The sequence below is a fragment of the Lissotriton vulgaris genome, chromosome 7 (genome assembly GCF_964263255.1).
Source record: "Lissotriton vulgaris chromosome 7, aLisVul1.2, whole genome shotgun sequence".
NCBI lineage: Eukaryota > Metazoa > Chordata > Amphibia > Caudata > Salamandridae > Lissotriton > Lissotriton vulgaris.
The window spans coordinates 860,344,052-860,358,778 of record NC_141695.1 but is presented as its reverse complement, the minus strand read 5'-3'; the positions used below and the strand labels follow the sequence as shown (position 1 = coordinate 860,358,778).

At 46.0% G+C, this 14,727-nt stretch overlaps 1 protein-coding gene across 1 annotated transcript in view; it reads right to left on the bottom strand.

Moving 5' to 3' along the window:
- FAXDC2 (fatty acid hydroxylase domain containing 2) overlaps nucleotides 1–12,923 on the bottom strand; it is a 335,302-nt gene extending 322,379 nt beyond the window's left edge. The window contains exon 1 of the mRNA XM_086931249.1: nucleotides 12,723–12,923. The gene's annotated coding sequence lies outside the window, so the exon portion shown is untranslated. The remainder of the gene's footprint in view (nucleotides 1–12,722) is intronic.
- Nucleotides 12,924–14,727: the final 1,804 nt, after the last annotated feature.

The following is a 14,727-nucleotide window of genomic DNA, read 5'->3' as shown; positions in this document are numbered from 1 at the left end:
CCCTGTCTCTGCCTCTATCTGTCTCTTTCTGTCCCTGTCTCTGTCTGTCTCTGTCTCCCTCCCTCTCTCTTTCTCTGTCTCCCTCCCTCTCCCTCCCTCTCCTCCGTCCCCCCGTCTCTCCCTCTCTCTCCCTCTGTCTCTCTCTCTCTGTCTCCCTCTCTGTCTCCCCCTCTGTCTCCCTCTTCGTCTCTCTGCCCCTGTCCCTGCCTCTATCTGTCTGCCCCTGTCCCTGCCTCTATCTGTCTGCCCTTGTCCCTGCCTCTGTCTGCCCCTGTCCCTGTCTCTGCCTCTATCGGTCTCTGTCTGTCCCTGTCACTGTCTGTCTCTGTCTCCCTCCCTCTCTCCCTCCGTCTCCCTCCCTCTCTCTCCCTCTCCCACCCTCTCTCTCCCTCCCTCTCTCTCCCTCGGTCTCCCACCCTCTCCCTCCATCTCCCTCCCTCTCTCTTCCTCTCCCTCCCTCTCTCTCCATCTCCCTCCTTCTCTCTCCCTCCGTCTCCCTCCCTCCGTCTCCCTCTGTCTCCCTCCCTCTCCCTTTCCCTCCGTCTACCTCTGTCTCCCTCCCACTCTCTCCTTCTCCCTCCCTCTCCCTTCCTAGCCCTCCCTCTCCCTCCGTCTCCCTCCCTCTCCCTCCGTCTCCCTCCCTCTCTCTCCTTCTCCCTCCCTCTCCCTCCATCTCCCTCCGTCTCCCTCTCTCTCCCCCCTCCATCTCCCTCCCTCTCCCTCTGCCTCCATCTACCTCCCTCTCGGTCTCTCCCTCCCTCCATCTCTGTCTCTGTCTCCCCCTCTCTGTCTCCCCCTCTCTGTCTCACCCTCTGTCTCTCACTCTCCCCCTCTCTGTCAACCCCTCTCTCTCTCCCTCTCTCCCCCTCTCTCTCCCTCTCTCTCCCTCTCATCTGTCTCCCTCTTGTCTGTCTCCCTCTTGTCTGTCTCCCTCTTGGCTGTCTTCCTCTGTCTCCCTCCTTATGTCTCCCTCCCTCTTATTCTCTGTCTGTCTCCCTCTCCCTCTGTCTCTATCTCCATCTGTCTCCCTCTGTCTCCCTCTCTATCTGTCTCCATCCCTCTGTCTCCCTCCCTGTCTCCCTCCCTCTTGTCTGTCTCCCTCTTGTCTGTCTCCCTCCTTCTGTCTCCTTCCCTCTGTCTCCCTCTCTCTGTCTCCCTCTCTCTGTCTCCCTCTGTCACCCTCTGTCTCTCTCTCCCTCTCTGTCTCTCTGCCTCTCTGCCTCTGCCTCTATCTGTATGTCACTGTCCCTGCCTCTATCTGTCTGTCTGTCCCTGTCTCTGTCTAGCCCTGTCTCCCTCCCTCTGTCTCACTCTCCATCTCTGTCTCTGTCTGTCTCTGCCTCTATCTATCTGTCCCTGCCTCTATCTGTCTCTGTCTCCCTCCCTCTCTCTGTCTCTCTCTGTCTCCCTCCCTCTCTGTCTTCCTCCCTCTCTGTCTCCCTCCCTCTCTCTCTGTCTCCATCCATCTCCCTATCTCCCTCCCTCTCTCTCTCTCTCCCTCTGTCTCCCTTCCTCTGTCTCCATCTGTCTCCCTCTTGTATGTCTCTCTCCCTCCCTCTGTCTCCATCTGTCTCCCTCTTGTATGTCTCCCTCCCTTTGTCTGTCTCCATTTGTCTCCCTCCCTCCGTCTCCCTCCCTCTGTCTCCATCCCTCTGTCTCCATCCCTCTGTCGCCATCCCTCTGTTGCCATCCTCCCTTCGACTGTCTCCCTCTTGTATGTCTCCCTCCCTCTGTCTGTGTCTCTCTGTCTTCCTCCCTCTGTCTGTCTCAGTTTCTCTCCCTCCCTCCCTCCGTCTGTCTCCCTCCCTCCGTCTCCATCCCTCTTCTCCATCCCTCTGTCTCCGTCCTCCCTCTGTCTGTCGCCCTCCTCCCTCTGTCTGTCTCCCTCTGTCTGTCGTCCTCTCTCTCTCTGTCTTTCTCCCTCAATCTCCGTCTGTCTATCACCCTCTGTCACCTCACCCCAGCTTCCCGGGCACACACACAGCTCACCTGAGCACTTCACAGGTATTTAAAAGACCATTTACTTGTTAATGAGGCTTTGTTGTGAATTGCTAGGCCCCCATAGAGTAGAGAGTCTAGGAATGCCTCTCTTAATTAGCAGCAGTTATGTGCTAAGTGCCCGCGACAGACCCACCATTTGCAGGCGACACAGTTCTGTGTCGGTACACACAGTTTGGAAAGCTCTGCATTAGAGTGTAATTATGTGACGTGTAATTATCTGCTACTGAGTGGTATTATGTGGAGTGTATTTATGTTGCATTGAGTAGAGGGTAATTATGTGGTGTGTAATTATGTGGCACTGAATGGTTTTACGTGGAGTGTATTTATGTTGCATTGAATAGAGGGTAAATATGACGTGTGAGTATGTGGTTTGTAAGTCAGTAGGGTCGAATCAACTTTTCATCCTTGTAGGTGCACAGAACGGGTGGAGCGGGCAAGTCTTCGAATACAGAACTTGTTTTGAGGGAAAACAGGGTTGGAGAGTCCAGGATGTGACGTATGGTGCTTTAAATGGAAAAACAGGGGTGCAGGTACTCACTGTTCTAGAGCACCTCTTTGCTTCTGAGGCGGACAGGTACTCTCTCATTAAAAGTACTGCAGCAGTGCTGAGAAGTGGGGGTACGCAGTGCCGGAAAGTACCTGCCCATAAAAAAGTACTGGTAATGTACACACCTGTTTTTATCCCAGCATGCACATGTGCAGGTAGGAAACGGAACTGAAGATCGTGTCACTGGGGGTGGTGGACATCAATGCTGAATTTAGAAGTGCTGTCTCCCTCAATGAACTCTGTATATGTACTTTGTCTCCCCGGTCCATGAAAAGTGAGAGAGACGGGGTTGTGAGGAAGTTTCGACCGAGTTACCAACCATTACCCCCTCCACCCACCCTCACATCCAGGTACCTATAGTCCGGTGTCCCCCACCCTCCTCCCAACCTTGCTGTTCTACCCGCAGCACCTGCTGTAACAAACATTTTCTCAGAAAAGCACTACGATGCGGCTTGGGCCATGGGGCAGGCCATATCATATATATGTAAAAAACATAAATAAAATAAATTGCTTGTGGGTGGGGGGCAGGAAGGGGGCATCAAATTTATAACAGGACTAGGGAAGAGATAGGGTGGCGCCATTTTGCATCACTGCACAGAGAGGGGCTGCGGGCACCCACCTCTAATTGCCAAGAAGCGAAGCCTGAGGGAAGCGAGGCGAAGGGAGGTTATCGTGACAGCGAAAATAAATATTATACAGCAAGATTCCTGAGAACTGAGGCACAAGTGAGTGGAGGGCGCGGGAGGTGTGGGCAGGAAGGGGAGTGTGGAAGGACAAAGACGGGAGGCTTATGGAGGTGTGTAAGGATGCGGGCAAGAGGGGCAAGAGGGGGTAATTCATGGGGGCCTTGGGGTTGGTTACGTAGAAAGGGGGTCGTGGATCCGACTGCGAGCAAGTGACGGGAACGTGCCCGCTTAACACCTTGTTATAAGTCAGCCAAAAATATGCAGCAGTGACGTACTAATAGTACGTAAAGAGTAACATGGAGTACCCTTTCATTGGAGAGACTGGGAGACGATTCAGATCGGGATGTGAGAGTATGTAACAAAGAAATCCTGTAGTACTATTTTATATGCCTTAGTTAATTGCCCCCAAAACATCCAAAAGTAATAAAACAGTACTCTTCATGCACAATAGGTATTAATAATGGCACTGTGCCTTCTTTGAACTTTTGCGAAGTGAAAATGTCATTAAGAGTATGGCAAAGAGTATTCCTGCAGAAATTCCAGTACTCATAAATGCTTTTGCAAATTGGCCCCCACGTGTAATAAAAGATAAGAAGGAGGCGCTCCTGCAGGCAAAACGCTGTGGGATGTGAGGAATGCAGCTGCAGCATCCCATGAGTGGTGCACACCCTGTAAGGAAGACAAGCGTTGCCGCGAAAGTAAAAGCGACCTTAGTAATATGACCCACAACAGATGGCACCCTGCGCGCCACTGCTCGTTCCTGCAAGGTGGAGGCCATGGGAGAAAACATTTACTGGGGAAGGTGAGCTTTTGGCCAATTGCGTGCTTTCATTTTTGAAAGCTACACGCAATGGCCAATACATGTGTGCAAAAAAAAAAAAGCCACACGTGACGCACAAGTTTGCTGAAAAGCTGGAGTGATTCCAAGAGGGGGGCGGGGCAACTGTGCTTTTTGGTGTCGAGTGATGGGAGTAACAGGTTTCCTCTGAGGCTGCTCTGTTTTGGGGAAGGAGGGGTGTGCGGGGGTCGGTAGGAGGGACTCAGCGCTGGGCACAGCATACACAGGAGTGACGTTTTTGCTCTGCAGTTTCAATATTCCTGTTGCAGAAATGGCACCACCAGGAGTCGGCACTGAGCGACTGACAGTCCCTGCGTTTGGTATCAAAACGGTCCCAACAGTAAGAGCGCATGACATCCCTATTGATGTTTTTTTTGTTGTTGTAAACCTTGCAACCCACTTGTTCACAGCTCTAGAGGGCCAGGCCTTTGCATGTGTGAGTTTTTGTTTTGCCAATGGCATGCATGCGTCTAGAATCAGATGCAGATGCACGCAGGGTCGGCAAACTTGAAATGGGGTTTCTGTTAAAGAAAAATGATTCCAAGATGGCTAGGGAATTCATGTGTGTTTTATGGCAAGCTTGCCTCCTGATGCTTGAGTGGGCATGAGTCTATTTTAAACTTGCCAATCCAAAATGTCGGAAGAGCATGTTAGGATGACAAATTAAAATGTTAAATAAACAAGTGAAAGAAAGTAAGCAAAGCGAAAAAAAGGGACGCAAGCAGTCCTGCAGCACTTGAAAGAGACGGCCACACGGCCGTGAAAGTGAAAGCGATCGATGGTGACACGGCCGCCCGGTCGTGAGATGTGCTCTATGGTGGGGAGGAGCAGTTGTGAGAGGTGCTGAATTACCCAACAAAGGAAAAGCAAGAAAGGCAGATGGCCGTGCGTGCACGTGGACTCAACCTTGTAGTCAGCAAGCAAACCTGGGTAGCACTTTTGAGATGCCCTTTACTATAAGTCGAGCAACAGTGCATGCGCTGTTTAGGCTCGACCTAAAAAGGCACTTTATTATAAACAGGGCTGCTAGAATTCTGCTGCAACAGAGAACCAAATTATGAGGCAGGCTAGAATAAATAATGTGGCTAGATAAGCCTAATTGTGTGTCATTATGCAACATATTCCGCAGCAGTAATATTGTGATATGTTTTCATTTTAACACATTGAAAATAAAAGGGACCCCCCTTTTATTTTCAGTGTGTTAAAATGAAAATGAATGTTCTACCTAAAGTGCTATATTTGTTTAGGTCAATCCCTTTGGAATTTCCCAAGCCCAAGATACAGGCTTTGCAATCCTTATGTGGGAAATTTATTTGAAGCCCCGGAAAACCAAGACGAGCTATGAAGTATATGATGTTACCAACAGAGAGGGGAGGGTTAGGGGTTCCAGATTTTTTTCTTTACTAGATAGTTTGTTTTTTATTGAAAATTAGGATTTTGATAATAGGGGGAGCAACTGAACACATGTTCAATCATACATCAATATTTGAAATTTTGTTAGGGCCCTGCGTGAAGCAGAGCTTATTTATTGAAATTGACGGTAGCTAATACAAGCGAACTCGATTTAAGGTGTTAGCGGGTGCTTATAAGACCTGGAGATGGCTAGTTCGAACAATGGCTATTGGGAAGTTTTCGTATTATACTCCCTTCAGCGCATTTAGGATATTGCCTACGATATTCTCGGATGGAATGTCACAAAACTGGCAAAAAAAGGGGGTTAGGTGGTTGGGTGATATGTGCATGGAGGATGGCAAGTGTAAATCCTTTGAGGAGTTAGGAGACCAGTTTTCTTTTCCCAGAACTTCTTTTTTTAAATTTTTACAAATTCAGGACTTTTTTGTAAGACAGAAGTTAATTCTACAAAAGAATCAAGCTATAGAAGGGATTAATAGGCAGGTGAAAATAGGTATTCTGTATCGAATATTACTAGAGGGGAAAACAGATGATCTAGAGAAAGTAAGGGTAAAGTGGGCCAACAACCTAGGAGATTCAGAAATAGTAGTGGAAGATCTTATTTTATTGTCTAAAGAGGTATTAATGTCTGCTAATAAAAGCTCAATTTTTCAAAACCTTGTTTGATTTATATTATACTCCTGAACGTCTGTCCAAATGGGGCGAGGGTTTTGATGGCAAATGTTTTCGTTGTAAAGCTGACCATGCAGACAGTGTACATATTTTCTTCTCTTGTCCTAGGCTTGCTGGATTTATAGGAGGAATTGAAAAATGTATTTCTTTAGTGTTTAATATCCAGGTAACTGTTACTCCTGCTATGCTGCTTTTGGGGAAAATTCCTATAGATAGCTCAGTGGAAAGGCTATACCCTTATCGCCACTTTATTTTTTTTTTCAATGACTGTGGCACGATTGTGTGTTGCCACTGAGTGGCTTCAGGAAAAGCCTCCCCTTTTTCAACAATGGCAAGCAAGAGTGTATAGTTTATATAAACAGGAGTGGGGGCTTTTTTCAATTACTGGATCTAGGAGGAAGAAGAAAATGGGTTTAAAAATTTGGGGTGCTTTTTTAGATTATTATGAGAATTGAGAATGTAATTAAACTTAACTCGAATTTTATTTGTTAATAATGGATGTACACAGATTTACTACTTATTCGCGTATGTATAGCATTGATTATGTTGTAACCATTGGATGAATTAAGTCATTGCATACATGGTCTATTTGCCTATTAGATGTTTTGATTTTATCTCACTAATTTTGATGAATTCATGTATTGCTGTGAACCAATAAAATAAAAAAAATAAAAAAATAAAAAAAATAAAAGGGACCCCCCAAAGGCTCTGTAAAAAGGAAACATATACACCGGATTCTATTCAAAATGTAGCTCATCAACAAATAATGATTAGTCTTACATGGAACACCGTTTTATTAACGTTGTCCTTTCTAACTCACAGATTTAAACAGTTTAAAACATACAACGTTGCTCTCAGCAAAACACAAAGATATATGTGCCCACTTCTTGTAATAAAATGTGCGCCTCTCGAATTCTGTGTATTCCGTTATGTTTCTCAAGGGATCTTCACTTTTGGGATTATTCTGTGCCCACAACATGGGACTACAGAGGCACCACTTTCCACCAAGAAATAGCACTGCGGAATAGTACTATACTTCATATCCCTAACTGCCTCGCTAGGAGGTTCTGCACGATTAAAGACATCAGACCTCAAAACTGACGTAATGTGGGGTTCCTGTACTCTCTTAAAATAAACGCTCCTTTTAGAAGAATGAGTGTGCAGTCACGTGAATCTACATGAATACTGAAGCAACACATTTTCATGACAAAGGAGGATTCACTGTCTCCCTCCCCTCCTTGAATTACATTTAAATATTGTTTCCAAGGACCAAGTTGCAAATAAAAACCTTTCCCCAGTTTATCGGTTACTATCTGGGTAAAATATCACCTCTGTAGTAATTGTTCTGTAATACAACAGGAAGCTGATCAGGTAACCTATGCAAAACGTTTGACCCTGCTGGCTCCATTATTTTGAGCTAAAAACACATTTTTCAGCAAATGTGGTCTTAGTAGTATTTTAGTAGTATTTTAATTCAAGATGGTCAATCGTTCCAGAAAATGTAGTCTATAGATCGGCAAGCCTCTTGTATTTGGCTGCCTTCCTCAGGACTCGCAGAATAAAACAACGAATGCTCATGAAGAGATCAAAGCATGTGGAACATTTGAAATCTGTATTTACGACCGATTAGAGGTTGGTAAGCCTGGAGCCTGGCTTGGACGTAAAAGTCAAAGAACAAGTCACGCCAATGAATTATTATGTATGTAAGTTAAACAACAAACACCATACGATAAAGATAAAAAAGCCAAAAAGTGTGTTTCTTTAGCACTTGAAGTGTTTCCGTTTAATATATTAAGCAATGTACCGTTTTGAGTAGCGTTTATTAAAGATGAAAGTTTATGAACATGAGCTTAGAAACATTCCTGGCAAGGAAGCCAAGAGCGAACCATGGGAACAGTCAGTTGTCATGTGCCCCTTGGCTTATGTTTTTGTTAATAGAGCAACATTATTGCCTGTTAAATCATGTACAAGAAAGGTGTTTGCATAGGGCACATCCTGAGCTTAGTTATTTCATTGTGCTCTTAATTTCGACGGGTAAGGAAAATGAGGCCCACTGAAGTAATCATTTTGCCTACGATAAAACAATTTGACCAATCTGGAAAGCTTAGATTTGAACCCACATTTGTTGGTTGCACATTGTGCAGTTTAGCCTCTGGTTTGATGTCGTCTTTTCTATTCCTTTAACACCAAAGGATAGTTAACTTTTTTCATTTCCATTAGATGCCAATTAGTTGAATAAATACACCGATCACTTGTTCAGTCAATCTACCATAAGACAACTTTATAAAAAAACTGCAACTTTAATTGAAGACGGGATAGTACCTATTTGTAAATATATCACTGGCTTCCTCTGAATTGGCAAAGAGAATTGTATCAAAAGCGGATCTACACCCCAGTGAAGGCAACTCCACACACTGATAGTTCAAAGGAATGTTGGCGATTCTGCTCAGTTGGCTCTCTGGTGCTACTAATCTTCAGTGAGAAACATGAAAATGCAGAGCTCGGTTGGAGACTGTTTCATGTAAATGTTCACGTTTAAACACACCCTTTGCATTTTATGTTTGAGCTGATCAGTATTCATCAGATTTTGAATTTAAAAACGTAATTGGAATGCAAAAGGACAATATCTGTACTGCAGGCCCGGCTCCATTTTTTCTTGCCAGTCCCCATGGTCAAAGGCAGAGCCAAACATTCTGACCGAGCCCTGCTTGGCCTCTCCCCCCCCCCCCCCCCATTTGACCAATGACCACCAAAGCTTGTCATCAGGCATTAAGCATCTTTGGAGAATGATCAAAAGAGGACGTGAGGTCAAAAGATGAGATGAAAAGCCTAGAAAGCTGTAACTGATCTCCCTGTAAGTATTATTTTGGCTTCTCAATGTTTGCATTATATGGAAGAGACAAGTCTCAAACAGAACAGCCAAAGTCACACCAGCACGAACGTCGCCACCAACTACCAAATGACCAGGCTTATCATCTAGTTCCTGTTACCCAGTCCAGGCACTCCACTGTGCTAGAGCTAAAGCCAGGCCTTACCACCATCCGGGGTCCACTGCCTTTGGAAGACCAAAATTAGGGCCTATCACTCTCACTACTCCTTTTTTCTTCACTGCATCAGTTCGAACACGTCGTGCCTTCGGCCATTTGCTGTGGCAGAGCAAAATTAAGCTTTACCTTGCACTCTGTGCTCTCCAGTCAAACTCTGGTCCTACACTTCACCCAGTGACCTTCAGTCTGATGAGAAAAAACTCACATCCTACCACCCACTCTGTGTCCTCCACTCTGTCAAAGAGACCTCTGTTTCTATCACCCACCTCGAGCTCTCAAGTCTGCCACAGACAATCTCTGGCCTTACCACACACCCAATGATGCCCTCCAGTCAGTCAGGCAAATTCACATCCGGCCACCCACCTTGTGCCCTCCACACTGCTGGAGACAAGCTCAGTTCCTGCTGCCCAAGTGAGACATACTCTCCTCTCCATGGGAGTAAACATCAGACCCTGACACTTATCATAGGTTTTCTATTTCACACGAATCAAAATCAAGCATAACTACCTCTCCTGAGTCCTCCACTACATCATATCCCAGTTTGTGCCCCTTCTAGGCAGCCCAGGCCCTGCACCCATTTGTAAGGCCAAACCACCCATGCTCCCATGCTTGGTCCTCCACTGCATCTGTAGTTCAGCCATAGAGGGCTCTGGTGAGTATGCTGCGCAGTAAAGGAGGCTGTTACCGCCTTCAATTCTGCAACGACTACCAGCACCTTCCTAACAAAAGCTTCTACAGATTATAAAGTACAGAGCCTCTCACCAACGTATCAGGTGGACTGTGCGAGCAAAGTGTATGTAGGTGATCTGATTCACAGTGAGTGCTCTATAATAATTCTAAATAAAAAATATCTCCCTTACCCCACAAGAAGAAACATCAAGTGTAACACCACTATTGGCCTGCTGGACAAGGGCATAGAAGAGTCGGACGCTAAGTGAATTATACTATGTGTGAAATATGGTGCCCTAATAACTTTTTTGTTATATCCTACCTCAATCTTATTAATTTGTCTTCAAAGGGTAAAATGAGCATTCCACTCTTTACAGGTTTCGAACATCCAATCACAAAGAGAGTTTAGACACTGTGCCTTAACCCATCGAACCACATTACATTCCTTAAAGAAGAATGCCCTTTCTTCCATAAATTCATGGGACAACCTGCTTATTAGGGGGCTTCTAAGACAGTCGAATCCACGAGATCTGTGTCGTGCTTTAATTGCCCCACACATTGCCATAAACGTCCATTGTCTCTCAGATATCACCTTTAGCTTATAGGAGATTCGTACAGTGCTTGCCGCTAGCAGCCTTATCCGGATGCCATCTTTGAACTGTTGAAATGTAGAGACCTAATCCCATGGCCTATGGTAGCATCCCACACAGTCTTCCTCTGGCCTGTAATAACTCCTGTGTGTCACCCTTGCCACCGTAGTTTCCTTTCCCAGGCAGCACCCTTTACTTGTAGTAACCTCTCAGAGATATAAACCTTGAGTGGAGTTTCTCAGCTATTATCTCTAACCTGCAGTCGCCTCTTACAGATGTCACTTGTGACCTGTAGTAGCCTCATGCGCAGAGAGGGTGTTATTAGGACACATCTCAATTAAATTCTATATATCATTCGCAGTAGGATGAAATGGAGAGTCGTCCCATGGTTTATACCCGTGACCTGCCCGCAGCACAAAGATTTCGTCAGTGAACCAGAGTTTCAAGTAAAAAAGCATCAGTCCTGGACGAAGGAAAGGCACACCCGACCAACTGAGTCGACTAATTTCGACTCTTAGCTCAGCAAATCCGATCGAAGCAGAGAGGTGGATGCAGCCAGCCTGAAATACAGTAAATTCGTCCGTACGTTTACATGGAAAAGACCCAAATTAGAGTCACCAGCTGGGGGTGGGCACTACTGTGGTGATCTAGGCTGGGGACTGGCTTCGTGGTGGACAAGGGGGAGAGCTGGTGGAACGCGTCCTTCCGAGGAGAAGGAACAGAAGCAAGGGGGGCCAGTGCCTCGGCGCAGGCCTCAAGTCTTGGTCAATAGGCCAGGTGGACACGCTGGCTTAAACACTGCAACAGAGCTCTTGCAGTTAGGATACCCAAGAGGCAGTAGAAAAAAACACTTCATTATTAAAGCAAAGCTGTACGAGTGGTCGAGGAGGCTGCAGATTGTGGGTCAATGCAGCCAAGTAAAATATAAGGTACTCAGGGCACAGAACTCCCGAGGAGCAGTATAGAGGAGCAAGAGTAATGGGTCTTACAGCGTCACTTCACAATTAGAAGATCCCGCCAGCAATCTCTTGTCCTGCCAGGTTGTATGGCTCGAACACACATCTATTGGTTCATAGTCTATGCATTTTTAATCAAGGTGCCAATAGAGCCGATACACTTTTCACTGCTTGGAAGAAATTCATTGACTGTAGGGTGTTTTGCAAAGAATGATTTGGGTCTCAGATCACCCTCCCTGGAATCAACGTTTCAGTAAATGATCTCCATTGTAACTACTGCACAAGAAACTCTATCAAAAAATGTTTACACACTACAACATGGAGTCACACACCGTATCCTGATGAAGAGCCAGACAATAGGAATTTAGGCCACAACATGTTAAGCGCCACTACCTGGTTGTAAGTGACAATTGATACATTCTATTTTATATCAATACATGATCTATTTTATGCTAATGGGGATATTCCAAATTTAAGTGAAAAAAAGTTTAAGATCCTGGAAAAGGTGACTATTGGATAGTCTGTGTCTGGCTGTCAGATTTAGATTAAGTAAATGTCTCAGTCAAATCAGTTCAAATTGAGAAAACGTAGGGAGGCGCACAAAAGCAATAATGTTTTACAAGCTGATAACATGAATTAGGCCTGATAAGGAGCAATGCTCACAATGTCTAAATTGTATTTAGAATACAAGAGTACACTTGCCTAGATTCTGAAATCTTGCAAGTAAATTGGATCAGAAAGTAAATCTGTTTTCTACCATTTTGGCTGTTTGCCTAATAAGAAACGGAGCAAATAGCTGGATAATGCGTCTGTAGCAGCTATCTGCATTTGACATTCAGGTCGCTGGTTTCAACCTCTGGGAGATAGCTCACTGTGTTAAGATACCTGCTTCTGCTAGAGAGATGAGTTGGCTTGCTGAGGCCTACACTCTGATCAGCAGGTGCGTGCTTCTCCGAGACAAGCACATTAACACCCATGGATTAACTGACTAGGATTGGAAGCAGGCACTCGCAGGGTGCATACTCATCTCTCTAGCAGAAGCAGGTATCTTAACACACTGAACTATCTCTCAGAGGTTGAAACCGGCGACCTGAATGACAAAGGCAGATCGCTGCTACAGGCGCATTATCCAGCTGTGCTATGATGTCGTACTGGTTTACTTTTTCAATAGCTAGTCACGAATGCTTCTCTTTCCTATGCAGTTTGGCCGCAGCGCCCTGTTCCATGCCCCCCTCCGATGCCACATAAGAGGAGTACCTGCGTTGACCCATATCAAAATGCCGTCCGCTGCCTGCTCACCTACCCTGAGCCCTTCGAATACCGGTGGGTGCGCTTCTGACTCCACAGCAGGCGCCGGCCTCTTCGGAGAGCTCTTCCTCCTTCCTCTCCGTGTGCGGTTGGATGGTGTCTGTGTATGCGATGCCTGCCGGCTGCTCTTCTGTCTTTGTTTACCGGCCTCGGATTCTGTCTGTGCCCGTGCAGCTGACTGGCTCCGCCCGGCACATGGTGTGAGGAGCCGGCCTGAAAACACTGGCCTTGGAACAGCCCCTTAAAGGCAAAGAGCCAGCCGGTGCCTGCTGGTGCCCGGGGAGGGGAAAGGCTATGTTCCGAGGGGGCAGAAGCAGACAGGAGCAAGCACACCATCCATGATCCCTACATTATATGTACATAGCCAGGGCTGGAATGGAAAACCATGCCCAAACCCATAAATTGGAGGTCAATGTGGGGCAGCGTGTAGGATTTGGAGTCACTAGGGGCGGAGTCAAGTAAAAGCCGAATCTGATAGTCAATTTACGCATTAAAAGTAAAACTCTGCAATTGGCAACAAGGACAACCGCGAAGAGAAAGCTGTCCTAGCTGACTTAATCGGTCGCAAAGAGTCGGCATTTAAAAATATATATTATGACGTTAAGGCACCTACTGCAAAGCCCTTCATGTAACCAGCAGTTTTCAGGAGGTAACCATAGTAAGATAACTTTGGTGGTTAATGCACTTTCTGGAGAGATCTGTGTTCTGTCCAGTGACAGTTTTGATTCATGAAGTAGCACAGGGGGTAAAGTACCTGAGGCAAAGCACATTGTATATCATGCAGGTAACAGATATGTATTTTATGTAGTTAGGTGAGTGGAATTACCGGAAAGTCTCTTTTTGTATGGTCACTCCAAAGTTGTGGACTGATGCTGCTGTTTTTTCGAATCTGAGAGTGCACTGAGGCCTGCTAATCCGACCTCAGTGCCTTTAAAGTGTGTATGTATGATTGGCTTATATCCAATTTTGCCATTAGGTAACTTACTTTTAAGTCCCTACTATATGGTACCCAGGGTACGCCGGTGCCTGTAAATTAGAGGGTCACACCATGGATTGCAGCACTGCTTGTACCACCCTGAGTGTGACAAAGGTAAAACATGGCTCCTAGTCTTTCCACTGCAAACTTGAACAGCAGTTTTTTAACAGCTAACTTGGCCTTGCCATTTAAGGCAATGGCAGAGCCAAGTCCTCCCTTTTTAGGTCTCGACCTATGCGAATGCCTCTGGCATTGCAGATGTCGAGACATATAGAGGTGAAACAGGAAAGCTGAACCAGGCGGACTACGCCAAGTGCATGTGCCCGTGCACGCGCTTGCCGTTTGCTGCCAGAGCAATGCCGAGAGCTTCACACTTCAAAGGAATGCTCTCCCCCGCCCCCCTCTGTCCAATGCCTCTTCTCTCACCCTTTCGCTATCTCCCCCGCCCTCCCACCTTCAGCCTCTTCCTCTGCAGTGCACTCTCTCCCCCCTCCCTCCTCCTCACCCTAACATTTGTCTCTCAAACAACAGGCTGCTGCTATGTAATTTGAGGCATAGCTTTAAACCTGTTAACTAAAATCTTGTGCATCAAACGTGCCACTTGCGCTGTATTTGAATGCCCCTTTGAGCTGTCTGTTGTATCTAGACGTATCACATAACTAAAACATATGCGTAAATTAAAACAGGCCCCTCCCTCCTCCTCACCCCAACATTTGTCTCTCACACCACAGGCTGCTGCTATGTAATTTGGGGCACAGCTTTAAACCTGGTAACTAAAATCTTGTGCATCAAACGTGCCACTTGCGCTGTATTTGAATGCTCCTTTGAGCTGTCTGTTGTATCTAGACATATCACATAACTAAAACATGCGTAAATTAAAACAGGCAGACCTATTGTCTTTGCCAGTCCTTGTTAGCAGTGTCTGCCTTTCTGACTGGGCCTGGGATGAGGCATTTTTTGCTGAACACTTAAGATATTCTGCAGCTTTAACAAGTTCATTGTATTTTTCTGGATCATAAATTAA